The sequence below is a fragment of the Pelodiscus sinensis genome, chromosome 6, assembly GCF_052426305.1.
Source record: "Pelodiscus sinensis isolate ZL-2025 chromosome 6, ASM5242630v1, whole genome shotgun sequence".
In the NCBI taxonomy this organism is placed as follows: domain Eukaryota; kingdom Metazoa; phylum Chordata; order Testudines; family Trionychidae; genus Pelodiscus; species Pelodiscus sinensis.
In genome coordinates this window covers 10,914,421-10,931,762 of record NC_143057.1, presented here as the reverse complement: position 1 = coordinate 10,931,762, position 17,342 = coordinate 10,914,421, and positions in this window count along the sequence as shown.

Genomic DNA, 17,342 nt, shown 5'->3' with positions numbered 1-17,342 from the left:
GGTGACCCTTAGTTCTTATGGGAACAAGTAAATAACTTTTCCTTATGCACCTTTTCCACCCCAGTCACGATTGTATAGACAGACCTCTATCCTCTCCCCCCGGAGTCTCCTCTTTTTCTAAGCTGAAAAGTCCCAGTCCTTTTTCTTCATCTCTCTTCACAGGGGACCCGTTCCAAAGCCCTCATCGTTTTTGTTGCCCTTTTCGGAACCTTTTGCAATGCCAGTTTATCTTTCTGGGGATGAGGCGGCGACGTCTGTACACCGTATGGAAGGTGTGGGCGTACCGTGGCTTCATAGAGAGGCGATAAGAGAGTGCCTGTCGTCGTCTCCTCTATCCCTTTTGAAAGGATTCCTCCCATACTGTGTGCTTTTTTGACTGCTGCTGCACATTGAGTGGATGTTTTCAGAGAACTCTCCCCAGTCACTCCAAGATCGATTTCTCTCTCCTCCCCCCCCCCACCCTCTCCTGGGTGGTTAGAGCTAAATTAGTCCCCATGGTTTCGTACATATAGTCGGGGATGGTTCCCCCCCCACCATGTAAGTTACTTTACGTTCAACGACCTGAACTTTTGTTTGCCTTTTTTGTTGCCCACTGACTTAGTTTTGTGAGATGTTTTTCAAGCTCTTCAGAGTCTGCTTTGTTCGTAACTATCTCGAGCAGCTTAGCATCACCTGTAAATATGACCACCTCACTGTTTTACCCCTTTTCTCCAGATGATTTATAAAGAGGTTGATCATTTATAAATAGGTAGGGACCCTTGGGGGGGGGGGGGAACATATCTCTCCAGTCTGAAAACTGACCATTGATTCCTTCCCTTTGTTTCCTGTCTCTTTTTAACCAGTTAGGTATCCACGAGAGGATGTTTCCTGTCTCTTTTTAACCAGTTAGGTATCCACGAGAGGACGTTTTCTCTTACCCCATGACAACATATTTGACGTGAGAGCCGTTGGTGGAGGGACCTTGTCAAAGGCTTTCTAGAAATCTAAGTACACTGTAGCCGCTGGCTTCCCCCTTGTCCGCATGTCTGTTGACCCCCGCCCCGGCCTCCCTGCGGCCAAAGAACTCTACAGTAAGGCATGACCTCGCTTTAGAGAAAGCATGCTGACGTTTTTGCCCCCCAAGAAATTACATTCGTCTGCGTGTCTGACAATTTGATGCTTGACCATAGTTCCAAATAATTTGCCCGGTACCGCCGTTAGGCTTGCCGGTCTGTAATTGCCAGGGTGGCCTCTAGAGCCCCTTTAAAAATATTAGCGTCCCATTAGCTGTCTTTCCAGTCATTAAGTAGAGAAGCGCGATTGAAAGGCGAGGTTACAAACCCCCGGTAATAGTTGCGCGGTTTCACATTTGACTTCTTCTTCTTTTCAGAACTCTTGGGTGAATGGCGTCTGGTCCCGCCGACTTGTCACGGTGAAGTTTTATGCGTTGCTTCCGAAAGCTCCTCTAGTGACACCTCAGTCTGGGACAATTCCTCCGATGTGTCAGCTCCAGAGAATTGCTCAGCTTTGGGAATCTCCCAAACTCCAGCGTCAGCTGTGAAGACGAAAGCGAAGAATTCATTTAGTTTCTCCAACGACCTAATGGTCTTGGAGTGCTCCTTTAGCATTTTGAGGGTCAAGTGGCCCCCGCTGGCTGTTGAGCAGGCTTTTTCCTGCTTCTGATGTACTTAACCGAATGTGTGGGTTTTGAATACCTTTTTTTTTTTTTTTTTTTTTAACGTTGGCTAGCTGTTCTTCATACTCCTCTTGGCTTTCCTTCCTCCTCCTTTTTCTCTTTCTCTTTCTCCGTCTCCTTCTCCGTCTTCTATTTTTCCACTTAATCGGACTGTTGATGCTCCTTTCTGTTTTCCTCCCTGGGATTTAACTTGCACTTCTTTTTCAACGCTGCCTTTTTTCTCTCACTGCTGCTTTTACTTGGTGGTTCTCTTGCTGTGTTTTTTAACGTGGGGTATACATTTAAGTTGGGCCTCTCTTACGGTGTCTTTGAAAAGCGTCTGTGCAGCTTGCAGGGGTTTTCCCTTTGTCACTGTACCTTGTCGATTTCTGCTTAGCCAGCCTCCTCGTTTTTGCGTAGTTCCCCTTTCCGAAATTCGGTGCCACAGTGTTGGGCTGCTGAGGTATTTAACTTCCCTGTGGTGGGAAAAGAAACTTGATGAGATTAGGGTCACCATTTCCAAGCGGTCCAGTTCTCTCGGGCCAGATCCCGTGCTCCGCTTAGGACTAAGTCAAGAATTGCCTCTCCCCTGGTGGGTGCTGGAACCAGTGGCTCCAAGAAGCAATCGTTTGAAGGTGTCAGGAATAGTGACCTGTGCATCCCGTCCTGAGGTGAGGTGAGGTGTAGCCAGTTGATAGTTGAAATCCCCCACTGTTATTACTGCGGTTTTTATTTGGATGGCCTCGCTAATCTCCCTTAGCGTTTCGTAGTCCCTATCGCTGTCCTGGTCAGGTGGCGTATAATAGTTTCCTACGGCTATCTTCCTCTTCTTCATGGAGCATGGAATTACTCCCCACAGAGATTCCATGGAACATTTTGGTTCCTTTAAGACTTTTACTTGACTCGATTCGGCATTTTCTTTCATGGATAGTGCCCCTCCCCCAGCAGTACGACCTGTTGTGTACTTCTGATCCATCTCCCGGGTATGACTGTCCCATTGATTGTCCTCGTTCCGGCGGTGCCTATAGTGTCGATGTCCTCCTTTGATACGAGGCACTCTGGTTCAGCCACTTGATGTTTAGACGTCCTGCGTTTGTGTAGAAGCGCTTGACAAATGTCACTCTTGATGTGTCTGCTGTTTCTAGACGTTAGACTTTTTTTTTTTTTCCATTTGATGGTTTCTCATCTGCTCTTACCCATGCGCTCTAATCTTCCAACCTCTCCTCCGTACTAGAACATAGACTCTCCATGAATAGACCCTCCCCTAAGAGATGTCTGTCCGATCCAAGTGCTCCTCCACACCCGTGGGCTTTCCCCTAGCCCTTCAGTTTAAAAGTTGCCCTACGACCTTTTGAATGTTAAGTGCCTGCAGTCGGGTTCCATTTTGGTTTAGGTGGCGCCCATTCTTCCTGTATAGGCTCCCTCTTTCCCCAAAGTTTCTCCCCGTTCCTGAGAGAGCTAAATCCCCTCCTCTCTACACCGTCGCCTGATGCATGCACGGAGACTCCGAATAGTTGCCTGCCTACCTGGCCCTGTGCGTGGAACTGGAAGCGTTTCAGAGTTAGCCTGGGAAGTGTGCGAGAGGAGCATTCGGGTAAGTGTGGAGTTTTGTCTTTTGCCGGGGGGGCCGGGAAGCGGGGTTGGGGAGAGGGGGCTGTGCTGTGGGCTGGTGGGATAAGTATCCGAGTGTCCGTCCGTCTGTCTCTGCTGATTTGTGTGACGGGTGCTAGTTGCAGGGAGCCCTGTGTTTGGCATTTGAGAGTGCTTTGTTGCAGGTGGAGGGGGCCTTGAGGAGCTGATTGCGTTGGAGGCGAGGCTTGGAGCCAGCAGCCTTCTACCAGAGGCAGCCAGAGCCAAGTGAGTGAGCAGCCAACAGGGGAGTTCCCCTGGGGAATGTCCAAGTGGCGCTCGGGTAAGCGTGGCTTTTGGGGGGCTGTGTTAAGACCGGCCATAGTGGGTCAGACCAGAAGTCCATCTAGCCCAGTATCCTGTTTTCCGAGAGTGGCCGGTGCCAGATGCCCCAGAGGGCATCAAGTGATCCCTCTCCTGCCATCCGTTTCCAGAGGCTAGGGACGCCCTTGATGGAGCTCATTTTTGGAGCCCTATTTCAAGTCCTGGTCTTCTCGACCTCCTGTGGCGGGGAGTTCCGTAGGTTGACTGTGCGATGGGTGAAGGAACAGCTTCCTTTGGGTGTTAAACGGGTTACTTCTTCATTTCATTTGGTGACCCTTAGTTCTTATGGGAACAAGTAAATAACTTTTCCTTATGCACCTTTTCCACCCCAGTCACGATTGTATAGACAGACCTCTATCCTCTCCCCCCGGAGTCTCCTCTTTTTCTAAGCTGAAAAGTCCCAGTCCTTTTTCTTCATCTCTCTTCACAGGGGACCCGTTCCAAAGCCCTCATCGTTTTTGTTGCCCTTTTCGGAACCTTTTGCAACGCCAGTTTATCTTTCTGGGGATGAGGCGGCGACGTCTGTACGCCATATGGAAAGTGTGGGCGTACCGTGGCTTCATAGAGAGGCGATAAGAGAGTGCCTGTCGTCGTCTCCTCTATCCCTTTTGAAAGGATTCCTCCCATACTGTGTGCTTTTTTGACTGCTGCTGCACATTGAGTGGATGTTTTCAGAGAACTCTCCCCAGTCACTCCAAGATCGATTTCTCTCTCTCTCTCTCTCTCTCTCTCTTTCCTCCTCCCCCCCCCACCCTCTCCTGGGTGGTTAGAGCTAAATTAGTCCCCATGGTTTCGTACATATAGTCGGGGATGGTTCCCCCCCCACCATGTAGGTTACTTTACGTTCAACGACCTGAACTTTTGTTTGCCTTTTTTGTTGCCCACTGACTTAGTTTTGTGAGATGTTTTTCAAGCTCTTCAGAGTCTGCTTTGTTCGTAACTATCTCGAGCAGCTTAGCATCACCTGTAAATATGACCACCTCACTGTTTTACCCCTTTTCTCCAGATGATTTATAAAGAGGTTGATCACTTATAAATAGGTAGGGACCCTTGGGGGGGGGGGGAGGGGACATATCTCTCCAGTCTGAAAACTGACCATTGATTCCTTCCCTTTGTTTCCTGTCTCTTTTTAACCAGTTAGGTATCCACGAGAGGACGTTTTCTCTTACCCCATGACAACATACTTGACGTGAGAGCCGTTGGTGGAGGGACCTTGTCAAAGGCTTTCTAGAAATCTAAGTACACTGTAGCCGCTGGCTTCCCCCTTGTCCGCATGTCTGTTGACCCCCGCCCCGGCCTCCCTGCGGCCAAAGAACTCTACAGTAAGGCATGACCTCGCTTTAGAGAAAGCATGCTGACGTTTTTGCCCCCCAAGAAATTACATTCGTCTGCGTGTCTGACAATTTGATGCTTGACCATAGTTCCAAATAATTTGCCCGGTACCGCCGTTAGGCTTGCCGGTCTGTAATTGCCAGGGTGGCCTCTAGAGCCCCTTTAAAAATATTAGCGTCCCATTAGCTGTCTTTCCAGTCATTAAGTAGAGAAGCACGATTGAAAGGCGAGGTTACAAACCCCCGGTAATAGTTGCGCGGTTTCACATTTGACTTCTTCTTCTTTTCAGAACTCTTGGGTGAATGGCGTCTGGTCCCGCCGACTTGTCACGGTTAAGTTTTATGCGTTGCTTCCGAAAGCTCCTCTAGTGACACCTCAGTCTGGGACAATTCCTCCGATGTGTCAGCTCCAGAGAATTGCTCAGCTTTGGGAATCTCCCAAACTCCAGCGTCAGCTGTGAAGACGAAAGCGAAGAATTCATTTAGTTTCTCCAACGACCTAATGGTCTTGGAGTGCTCCTTTAGCATTTTGAGGGTCAAGTGGCCCCCGCTGGCTGTTGAGCAGGCTTTTTCCTGCTTCTGATGTACTTAACCGAATGTGTGGGTTTTGAATACCTTTTTTTTTTTTTTTTTTTTTTTTTGTAACGTTGGCTAGCTGTTCTTCATACTCCTCTTGGCTTTCCTTCCTCCTCCTTTTTCTCTTTCTCTTTCTCCGTCTCCTTCTCCGTCTTCTATTTTTCCACTTAATCGGACTGTTGATGCTCCTTTCTGTTTTCCTCCCTGGGATTTAACTTGCACTTCTTTTTCAACGCTGCCTTTTTTCTCTCACTGCTGCTTTTACTTGGTGGTTCTCTTGCTGTGTTTTTTAACGTGGGGTATACATTTAAGTTGGGCCTCTCTTACGGTGTCTTTGAAAAGCGTCCGTGCAGCTTGCAGGGGTTTTCCCTTTGTCACTGTACCTTGTCGATTTCTGCTTAGCCAGCCTCCTCGTTTTTGCGTAGTTCCCCTTTCCGAAATTCGGTGCCACAGTGTTGGGCTGCTGAGGTATTTAACTTCCCTGTGGTGGGAAAAGAAACTTGATGAGATTAGGGTCACCATTTCCAAGCGGTCCAGTTCTCTCGGGCCAGATCCCGTGCTCCGCTTAGGACTAAGTCAAGAATTGCCTCTCCCCTGGTGGGTGCTGGAACCAGTGGCTCCAAGAAGCAATCGTTTGAAGGTGTCAGAAATAGTGACCCGTGCGTCCCGTCCTGAGGTGAGGTGAGGTGTAGCCAGTTGATAGTTGAAATCCCCCACTGTTATTACTGCGGTTTTTATTTGGATGGCCTCGCTAATCTCCCTTAGCGTTTCGTAGTCCCTATCGCTGTCCTGGTCAGGTGGCATATAATAGTTTCCTACGGCTATCTTCCTCTTCTTCATGGAGCATGGAATTACTCCCCACAGAGATTCCGTGGAACATTTTGGTTCCTTTAAGACTTTTACTTGACTCGATTCTGCATTTTCTTTCATGGATAGTGCCCCTCCCCCAGCAGTATGACCTGTTGTGTCCTTCCGATCCATCTCCCGGGTATGACTGTCCCATTGATTGTCCTCGTTCCGGCAAGTTTCCGTGGTGCCTATAGTGTCGATGTCCTCCTTTGATACGAGGCACTCTGGTTCGTCCACTTGATGTTTAGACGTCCTGCGTTTGTGTAGAAGCGCTTGACAAATGTCACTCTTGATGTGTCTGCCGTTTCTAGACGTTAGCCTTTTTTTTTCCATTTGATGGTTTCTCATCTGCTCTTACCCATGCGCTCTCATCTTCCATCCTCTCCTCCGTACTAGAACATAGACTCTCCATGAATAGACCCTCCCCTAAGAGATGTGTCTGTCCGATCCAAGTGCTCCTCCACACCCGTGGGCTTTCCCCTAGCCCTTTAGTTTAAAAGTTGCCCTACGACCTTTTGAATGTTAAGTGCCTGCAGTCGGGTTCCATTTTGGTTTAGGTGGCGCCCATTCTTCCTGTATAGGCTCCCTCTTTCCCCAAAGTTTCTCCCCGTTCCTGAGAGAGCTAAATCCCCTCCTCTCTACACCGTCGCCTGATGCACGCACGGAGACTCCGAATAGTTGCCTGCCTACCTGGCCCTGTGCGTGGAACTGGAAGCGTTTCAGAGTTAGCCTGGGAAGTGTGCGAGAGGAGCATTCGGGTAAGTGTGGAGTTTTGTCTTTTGCCGGGGGGGCCGGGAAGCGGGGTTGGGTGGAGGGTGTGTTGGGGAGAGGGGGCTGTGCTGTGGGCTGGTGGGATAAGTATCCGAGTGTCCGTCCGTCTGTCTCTGCTGATTTGTGTGACGGGTGCTAGTTGCAGGGAGCCCTGTGTTTGGCATTTGAGAGTGCTTTGTTGCAGGTGGAGGGGGCCTTGAGGAGCTGATTGCGTTGGAGGCGAGGCTTGGAGCCAGCAGCCTTCTACCAGAGGCAGCCAGAGCCAAGTGAGTGAGCAGCCAACAGGGGAGTTCCCCTGGGGAATGTCCAAGTGGCGCTCGGGTAAGCGTGGCTTTTGGGGGGCTGTGTTAAGACCGGCCATAGTGGGTCAGACCAGAAGTCCATCTAGCCCAGTATCCTGTTTTCTGAGAGTGGCCGGTGCCAGATGCCCCAGAGGGCATCAAGTGATCCCTCTCCTGCCATCCGTTTCCAGAGGCTAGGGACGCCCTTGATGGAGCTCATTTTTGGAGCCCTATTTCAAGTCCTGGTCTTCTCGACCTCCTGTGGCAGGGAGTTCCGTAGGTTGACTGTGCGATGGGTGAAGGAACAGCTTCCTTTGGGTGTTAAACGGGTTACTTCTTCATTTCATTTGGTGACCCTTAGTTCTTATGGGAACAAGTAAATAACTTTTCCTTATGCACCTTTTCCACCCCAGTCACGATTGTATAGACAGACCTCTATCCTCTCTAAGCTGAAAAGTCCCAGTCCTTTTTCTTCATCTCTCTTCACAGGGGACCCGTTCCAAAGCCCTCATCATTTTTGTTGCCCTTTTCGGAACCTTTTGCAACGCCAGTTTATCTTTCTGGGGATGAGGCGGCGACGTCTGTACGCCGTATGGAAGGTGTGGGCGTACCGTGGCTTCATAGAGAGGCGATAAGAGAGTGCCTGTCGTCGTCTCCTCTATCCCTTTTGAAAGGATTCCTCCCATACTGTGTGCTTTTTTGACTGCTGCTGCACATTGAGTGGATGTTTTCAGAGAACTCTCCCCAGTCACTCCAAGATCGATTTCTCTCTCTCTCTCTCTCTCTCTCCTCCCCCCCCCCCCCACCCTCTCCTGGGTGGTTAGAGCTAAATTAGTCCCCATGGTTTCGTACATATAGTCGGGGATGGTTCCCCCCCACCATGTAGGTTACTTTACGTTCAACGACCTGAACTTTTGTTTGCCTTTTTTGTTGCCCACTGACTTAGTTTTGTGAGATGTTTTTCAAGCTCTTCAGAGTCTGCTTTGTTCGTATCTATCTCGAGAAGCTTAGCATCACCTGTAAATATGACCACCTCACTGTTTTACCCCTTTTCTCCAGATGATTTATAAAGAGGTTGATCATTTATAAATAGGTAGGGACCCTTGGGGGGGGGGGGGGACATATCTCTCCAGTCTGAAAACTGACCATTGATTCCTTCCCTTTGTTTCCTGTCTCTTTTTAACCAGTTAGGTATCCACGAGAGGATGTTTCCTGTCTCTTTTTAACCAGTTAGGTATCCACGAGAGGACGTTTTCTCTTACCCCATGACAACATACTTGACGTGAGAGCTGTTGGTGGAGGAACCTTGTCAAAGGCTTTCTAGAAATCTAAGTACACTGTAGCCGCTGGCTTCCCCCTTGTCCCCATGTCAGTTGACCCCCGCCCCGGCCTCCCTGCGGCCAAAGAACTCTACAGTAAGGCATGACCTCGCTTTAGAGAAAGCATGCTGACGTTTTTGCCCCCCAAGAAATTACATTCGTCTGCGTGTCTGACAATTTGATGCTTGACCATAGTTCCAAATAATTTGCCCGGTACCGCCGTTAGGCTTGCCGGTCTGTAATTGCCAGGGTGGCCTCTAGAGCCCCTTTAAAAATATTAGCGTCCCATTAGCTGTCTTTCCAGTCATTAAGTAGAGAAGCGCGATTGAAAGGCGAGGTTACAAACCCCCGGTAATAGTTGCGCGGTTTCACATTTGACTTCTTCTTCTTTTCAGAACTCTTGGGTGAATGGCGTCTGGTCCCGCCGACTTGTCACGGTGAAGTTTTATGCGTTGCTTCCGAAAGCTCCTCTAGTGACACCTCAGTCTGGGACAATTCCTCCGATGTGTCAGCTCCAGAGAATTGCTCAGCTTTGGGAATCTCCCAAACTCCAGCGTCAGCTGTGAAGACGAAAGCGAAGAATTCATTTAGTTTCTCCAACGACCTAATGGTCTTGGAGTGCTCCTTTAGCATTTTGAGGGTCAAGTGGCCCCCGCTGGCTGTTGAGCAGGCTTTTCCTGCTTCTGATGTACTTAACCTAATGTGTGGGTTTTGAATACCTTTTTTTTTTTTTTTTTTTTTCAGACATGGTGGGGCAGGCATGGGAGGGGAAGCAAGGTCAGGCATAGGAGGGGGTGTAGTGACTGGCATAGGAGGAGGGACAGGACCAGGAACCGGGACTGGGGCAGGAGCAGGAGCAGGCTCCAGTTAGGTGAGACGAGCATGCTTGGTTGATGCTTGTTGTGTCCCTGCTGCAGCAACTCTGTCCACGTTTTTCTCTGCCTCTGCATGTCCTCCTGGACCTTCGGGCCAGTGTCTCATGCAGGCCCCAGAATATGGAGACATGCTCCCGCATCCGTTTTTCCTGGGTCTTCCGGCACCTGCAGCTCCCGCAATGTCAGGCAGCCAGCTGACATGAACCCCCCACAGAGCCCCTGAAAAGTTCTGTGTGAAGAGAGACTGAATGGATTGGAACTGCATCATCATGCTCACACATAGTATTGAATTAGCGGTTATGCATTGGGGTCTTGGATGGTGTAGGGGACCTCCCCCCAAGAAACTCTTCCCTGCTGATGTAAAGCTGGAGCAGCCAGCCTGTGCTAGAGGGGACAGTGCTGAGGCTGGCCAGTGATTATGTTATTCTGTTGTCCAGCATGAAAAATATATCATACTATATACTCTGAATACTTCATTATTTATCTGTACTAGCAGTACCCATCCTGTTGTGATGGTAGACGTATACTCGGGTTGTTCTGATTTGGCCTGATATGTGTCTGGGGGTGTAGGGACTCAGTGGAAAGAGCATGTGAGGGGATTGGGGGCACAGGGTCTAAGCTTGGCGTGCGATGAGTGAGCAGCTGGGAGGGTGGAGGCTGCATGGCTCCACTGGGACACCCAGATTGGAGGCCAGATGCCTAAGCAGATCCTGATGCGCTTGAGCAGCAAGAAAAGCAACTATGATTGGCCATTAGCTTGGCTTACAGTGAAATCCTTGGCATGATTAAACACGAAAAGGAAGCTTTCAAGAAGTGGTAACTTGGACAGCTGACTAGGGAGGAGTATAAATATCCATAGTATCCATAGTAAGCAATGCTGGTGCGGGATCCGCCAAGGCTTCATCAGGAGACAATGATGACGATGACTCCTGGATCCAGCATAGGGCCCAGTTGAGGAGCCGGCAGGGTAGGCGGCACTGTTTGTAAAAGTGGCTCTGGCACCGAGGCCTGTGGCTCAGCAGTGGCATCTGTAGCAACGGACCTCTGGGGCGGAAGGGGAGGGTCATGACAGTGATGCTGATGGTTGCTCTCGGTGCCCTGAGAAACCGGACGCCACAGAGGAGGGCACAGACCACTGCCACGGGTGATAAGCCCACAGCGTGCAAAAGGGCCATTGCAGTTGAGGTGGCCAAGTCTGCTGCACACACAAACAATCACGCCGGTGCCGGGAACAGGATCTATGACTCGAGGAAGCTCCCGAGGACTCCGATCTGAATGATGCTGCATCAGAATCCGACGAATACTCCGACTCAATCCAGGGAGGCACAGATGACGAATGTCCTGCCATCGGGGGGGGGGGGGGGCAAAACCTGGCCATAGATTCGAGTTTTCCCGCGTGTATGCAATGAGGGCATGCTGGCACCAGGAAGACTGGTCCTGGTGCCTGTTGCAGCACCGGGAGGACAGGCTCTGGTGCCGGTTGTGCTGCCGAAGTCGGTATCAGTTGTGAGATGAACTCTGAAGAGACCAACGTCGCCGGTGCCTGTAATGGTGCCAAAATCTGCATTGGTGCTAAAGAGGCTGATGCTGAAGGGCCCCATGTCGACACCTGGAATGGCACCCCGGGAAAGCTGCTCAGCACTGGTACCGATGATGGTGCCATAGACTGTGCCACAAGGTCTGGGTGATACGGCACCAGTGCAGCCAAGATGGGGTCTGGAAGAGGTCCCAGCACTGAGGGAGGTCGGGCCCAGTCAAGTGCCGAGTGAAGCCCAGCAGCCTGCGTAGAGGCCAGCACCGAAGTGGAGGCAAGCGGTACTGGTCCCACAGGGGATGGTCCCACTGCATAAGCGACCAGTGCCGTCTGGTCATGCCAGTGCAGAGGTGAAGCCGGTGCCAACACTGCCTCAGGCATAGGCAACCTCGACTTCTCCAGCTCAACCGACGATGGAGGGGAAGTAATGAGGCTAATAAGATCATGCACTGCCTCAAAAGTGTCCAGCGTGGAGGGGTGTTGTGAGGGTAGTTGCCCTGGGCTGGATGGGCATCCTGCTCACTTATGCCGCACCGCAGACTCAACACTGCGGTGTAGGCCCGACTTGGACTTCCGGCTCAGAGACCTACCACAGGATGTTCTTGATCTCTTCGGTGCTGGGGAGTGAGACCGGTGCCAAGCCCTCGATACCAAGGTTCGCCCTCAAGATGAAGCATCGTGTGTGGACGTCGGTGCACTGCACACCTCAGAGTGTCCAGCCTGTGCCAACTGTAAAGCCACCTCCACGAGGAGAAGTTTTAGATGAGTGTCTCTCTCCCTCTTAGTGCGCAGCTTACACGTGTCTGTAAGATGGCCCTCACCCAGACACTTCAGACAACTGTCGTGAGAGTCTCCTTTGGGCATAAACTTTGCGCAGACTGCACATGCCTTAAAGCCTTGTGGCTCTGGCATTCCTCACCCCCAAATGGGGAGAAGAAAACAAAAAGATACTATATCTATTTGAACTATTTAGAACTATCTACAATACTAAGAGAAACGGGAACCATTAACTGTTCTAACAGAGAGACATGCTCCAATGACCGTCACGGGCAGTAAGAAAAAACTGGGGTACTTATGCCCTGCCATGGCGGCACCACTCCAGAGGGCGCCCTGCCAGTGCTATGGGTACTGCTAGGGAAAAAGCTCCGGTAGACGCGGTGCGCACACCTAATTCGAAAGGACATGAGCAACCACTCGAAGAAGAACTAAAGATGCTAAGTAGTAGCAACAACCACCTGCACTTTGGAGATGGGAGAGAACTGTGGATCTCATTGAATAGGGAACTTAGATAAGTTTGTAATAGGCCCAAGCAATGGGACTTTCACTTTTGCTTACCGCCCTGCCTAAATCATATCACTGCTGGGAACAAGGCCTGCTCTAGGTTCTTTTGCTACCCCAAGCAGCATTTCCCTCCAAAACATTTCCCTCCCCCCCCCCCATTTTTTGTCCGGGGAGGATGCGTGCACAAATGCGGCTTGTGCAGCTTCCTGGGGGGTGGGACATGTGCTTCAGGGGGATTTTCATCTCCTAGGAGAGCTCTAGGGACTCCCCACAACTTTTGTTTCAACTCCCTAGCTCAACTGTCCAGAACAAGACAGGCACCAGACAACAAAACGACACTAGTCTAGGACCTATTCCACAAGCACAGCCCTGTGCTTTCTCCTTCAGGGAGAGACCAAACAGCCTCTGAAGCAGGGTGGATTGATTTAAATAGCTTTGATTTAAATCTCTAATTTTAATCATGATTTAAAGTGGCAAGCAGAAAACCTAGGCTTAAGTGAGCAATTAATAATTTAAATTATTAAATTTAAACTAGGGCTTTAAACTAGGTTTGTCGGGGGCAGGTGAGCACAGCCCACAGGTAAGTGCTGAATGTGCGGGACTGGGAGATGGGTTGGAAATGGGGGGGACTACGGCCTATAATGGCAAAGAGAAAGGAGGGTCAGGGCACAACAGGGAGGCAAGATCAAATCAGTATCTTAGATGCCTATATACAAATGCGAGAAGTATGGGTAATAAGCAGGAAGAACTGGAATTGCTAATCAATAAATACAACTATGATATCATTGGTATTACAGAAACCTGGTGGGATGGGACGCATGATTGGAATATTGGTATGGAAGGGTACAGCTTGCTCAGGAAGGACAGACGGGGGAAAAAAGGGAGGAGGGGTTGCCTTGTATATTAAAAATGTACACACTTGAACTGAAGTGGAGATGAACGTAGGAGATAGCTGTGTAGAGAGTCTCTGGGTTAAGCTAAAAGGGGTAAAAAACAAGGGTGATATCATGCTAGGAGTCTACTACAGGCCACCTAGCCAGGTGGATGAGGCCTTTTTTAAACAATTAACAAAACTATCCAAAGCCCAAGATTTGGTGGTGATGGGGGACTTCAACTATCCAGACATATGTTGGGAAACTAACACAGCGAGGCACAGGCTATCCAATAAGTTTCTGGACTGCATTGGAGACAACTTTCTGTTTCAGAAGGTTGAAAAAGCTACCAGAGGAGAAGCTGTTCTGGATTTGGTTTTAACAAATAGGGAGGAACTAGTTGAGAACTTGAAAGTGGAAGACAGTATAGGGAACAGTGATCACGAAATAATAAGAGTTCATGATCTTAAGGAAAGGTAGAAGGGAGACCAGCACAATTGAGGTAATGGATTTCAGGAAGGCAGATTTTGATAAGCTCAGAGAACTTGTAGGTAAGGTCCCATGGGAAGCAAGACTGAAGGGGAAAACAACTGAGGAGAGTTGGAAGTATTTCAAAGGGACGTTGTTAAGGGCCCAAAAGCAAACAATTCCGCTGTGTAGGAAAGATAGAAAATATGGCAAAAGACCAGCTTGGCTTAACAAGGAGATCTTGCACGATCTCAAAATAAAAAAGGAGTCATATAAAAAATGGAAACTAGGACAACTAACAAAGGATGAATATAGGCAAGCAACACGGGAATGCAGGGGCAAGATTAGAAAGGCAAAGCCACAAAATGAGATCAAACTAGCTACAGGCATAAAGGGAAACAAGAAGACCTTTTATAAATACATTAAAAGCAAGAGGAAGACCAAGGACAGAGTAGGCCCACTGCTTAGTGAGGAGGGAGAAGCAGTAACAGGGAACTTGGAAATGGCGGAGATGCTCAATGACTTTGTTTCGGTCTTCACTGAGAAGTCTGGAGGTGTGCCTAACGTAGTGAATACAAGCAGAGAGAGGGTAAGTTTAGAAGATAGGATACACAAAGAACAAGTTAAAGCCCAGTGTAGGCAGGCTGGCCAAATTTTGGAAAAGCCTCTTCTGGAAAAAGATTATACAAATTGCAATTTGTGTACCTTTTTCAGATACATCAGTGGCATGCAGACAGTCTGGATGCTTGTGCCTTGCTGGCATGGTCGGGTTCTAGCTGACCACCATATTTGGGACTGGGAAGGAATTTTCCCTTGGGTCAAATTAGCAGAGACTCTGGGCCGCAGGGGCACAATGGGGGAGGAGCTTCACCTTCTTCTGCAGCATCAGGCATGGATCACTTGCAGGGCTACATGAGTAAATGGTGAATTGTCTGTAACTTGAAGTCTATAAAACATGATTTGAAGACTTCAGTAACTCAGTCAGAGGTTATAGGTCTAGCACAGGCATAGATGGGTGAGGTTCTGGTCAATTTGCAGGTGATCATGATGGTCCTTTTTGGCCTTAAAACCTGTGGCCTGGTTTATATTGCACAGCAAGTTCGCACAGAGCCTTAGGATGACCTACTGTAGAAATGCTTTCACTTGTGTTTAATTCCCATCACTGTGCTTCTCTGCCACTTCAGAAACATAGCAGTATAGGTGTGGTCAATATAATTAAGTCAGTGCAGTCAGCATAGACACTGGCTCCCAAAAGCCTCCGCACAATGGCCAGCACAGGACACAGCAGCACTCCCGGTAAGGGGAGACACTGCTGATGCAAAGAGCCGAGTGTGTGCACACAAGTGATCTAATAATGGGAGTGGCTATATGCCCATCTAAGGGAGATCAACTTCATCGTCTAGTGTAGACTTGGGCTACGAGACTAGGTCAAGAAGTCGCCTTTTGAAGTAGAGGGACAGTTCCAAGTGTGTGATACATTCTAGAATAAGAGAGAGAGAGAGAGAGAGATACATCCATAGAAGGTTGGCAGAAAATAAAGGCCCTCATCTACAGAGTCTGCTTCTGTGACTTAGCTATCCATGAACATTAATTACTAACTTATCAACTGCTTATCTAGGTCAAATGTTGTCCCAGACTATCAGAAATATTTGCAAAACCGATTAAATGGTTAAGAAGTCTACTCTAATACTACTAACCCGAGTTTGACACATGCAGTTGGTGGAATTATGTTAGGATATTACTAGAAATGTATTTAACCATAAACTCTATTACATTCAAAGGCCCAATTAAACACTTGGGCTGTGTCTACACTGGGCCACTTATTCTGGAAAATCAGCCGCTTTTCCAGAATAAGCTGCGAGCTGTCTACACTGGCCCTTGAATTTCCGGAAAAGCAACAATGCTCTACTGTACAAAATCAGCCGCTATTCTGGAAAAACTATTCTGCTGCCGCTCGGGCATAAGTCCTTATTCCAGAACACTGTTCCGGAAAAGGGGCAGTGTAGACAACCCACTAGTCTTTTCCGGAAAAGAGCCCCGATCGCGAAAATGGCAATCAGGGCTCTTTTCCAGAAAAGCGCGTCTACATTGGCTACAGACGCTTTTCCGGAAAAGCAGCCTGCCACTGTAGACGCTCCTTTTCCAGAAAAACTGAAAACAGAGTAGTATTCCATTTTAAGCATTTCCGGAAATTCATGCCAGTGTAGACACAGCCTTGCTCTAAAAATCTAAACAATAATACATGGCTACAGTAGCAAACAGCTTTGCTCAGTACCCTCTCAAAAACACCATCCTACAAACACCTCTGATCCTGAAGGGCACCAGCATAATCAGATGGGAGTGACAACTACCTTTAGCAAACACGGATTATTTACACAGTAGAACAAGTGATTTCATGATCAATTGCTTTCTTCTGCTAAGAATAAATTTGGGAAATCTGGGGTTGCACTTTTCTTGGTCTTCCCTCATCCTTGGCTAAGGCCAGTGTGGGCCTTTTCCTTTGATTTTATGGGTGCCAAAGCTAGCTGCAATAGGTCTTCTCTCATTCCACAGGCTCATATTTAAAATATTAGCATGTTGGAGGCTACTCTAAATCCATCACAACATAACCCTTCTCTGTCAGTTAGAGCCAAGCTATTAAGAGTTCTCTTAATCATATTTCAAGCATAGCTTCCTCACAAAACTTGTCTTCAATGTTGCATTCTTTTTTAACATTTGAGCCCGTTGTTCTCCAGGACTGATTCCTTTTGCTTTGCTCTCTACTCAATTGATTAAACACAAGTCTTACCACCCACGCTAAACTCACTGTAAATCTATTTTGAAACTATCCTGTCAAAGTAAACTTTGTGCATGAGAACGTAAATTCAATATTCAATGTATTAAAAACTAAGACTTCTATAGCAATGCAAATGGCACAGACCTGACTTACTGGATAGCTTTATTATGCACAACCAAGGGTGATGGTTTGCAGAAATGAAACAGTTGATTTCTTTTGCAGATTGTCTGTATTTGGGGAGCTGGTAGGGCAAGCCTCGAGAAGTTTCTGCTAGGGCTGTGAGTTGACACACATGACTGTCGTTATTGCATCAAATCGTGTGTTAGCAACACCATCTGTCAATGTTGATCATAAGTAATCTTTATTTTACAGCATCTTTAACAAATTAATATTACTGCAATTACATAATTTAAAAGAAGATTACTTTGCTTTAATAAAAACAATTTTACTAAATGTTTGCACTCACATTCAATGAGAAATCTATCAGTACATACTTGGTAAGGAGGAGTCTGCCTCTTAACCACCAAAGAATTGAGGGGATCTATTCCTTCTGAAACAAAATACAGGACCATGTAGCACTTTAAAGACTAACAAGATGGTTTATTAGATGATGAGCTTTCATGGGCCAGACCCACTTCCTCATATCAAATAGTGGAAGGAAATTGTATCCTCTGGTAGATATGGTTGTGACTATTTCCTTCCTTCCACTATTTGATATGAGGAAGTGGGTCTGGCCCATGAAAGCTCATCATCTAATAAACCATCTTGTTAGTCTTTAAAGTGCTACATGGTCCTGTATTTT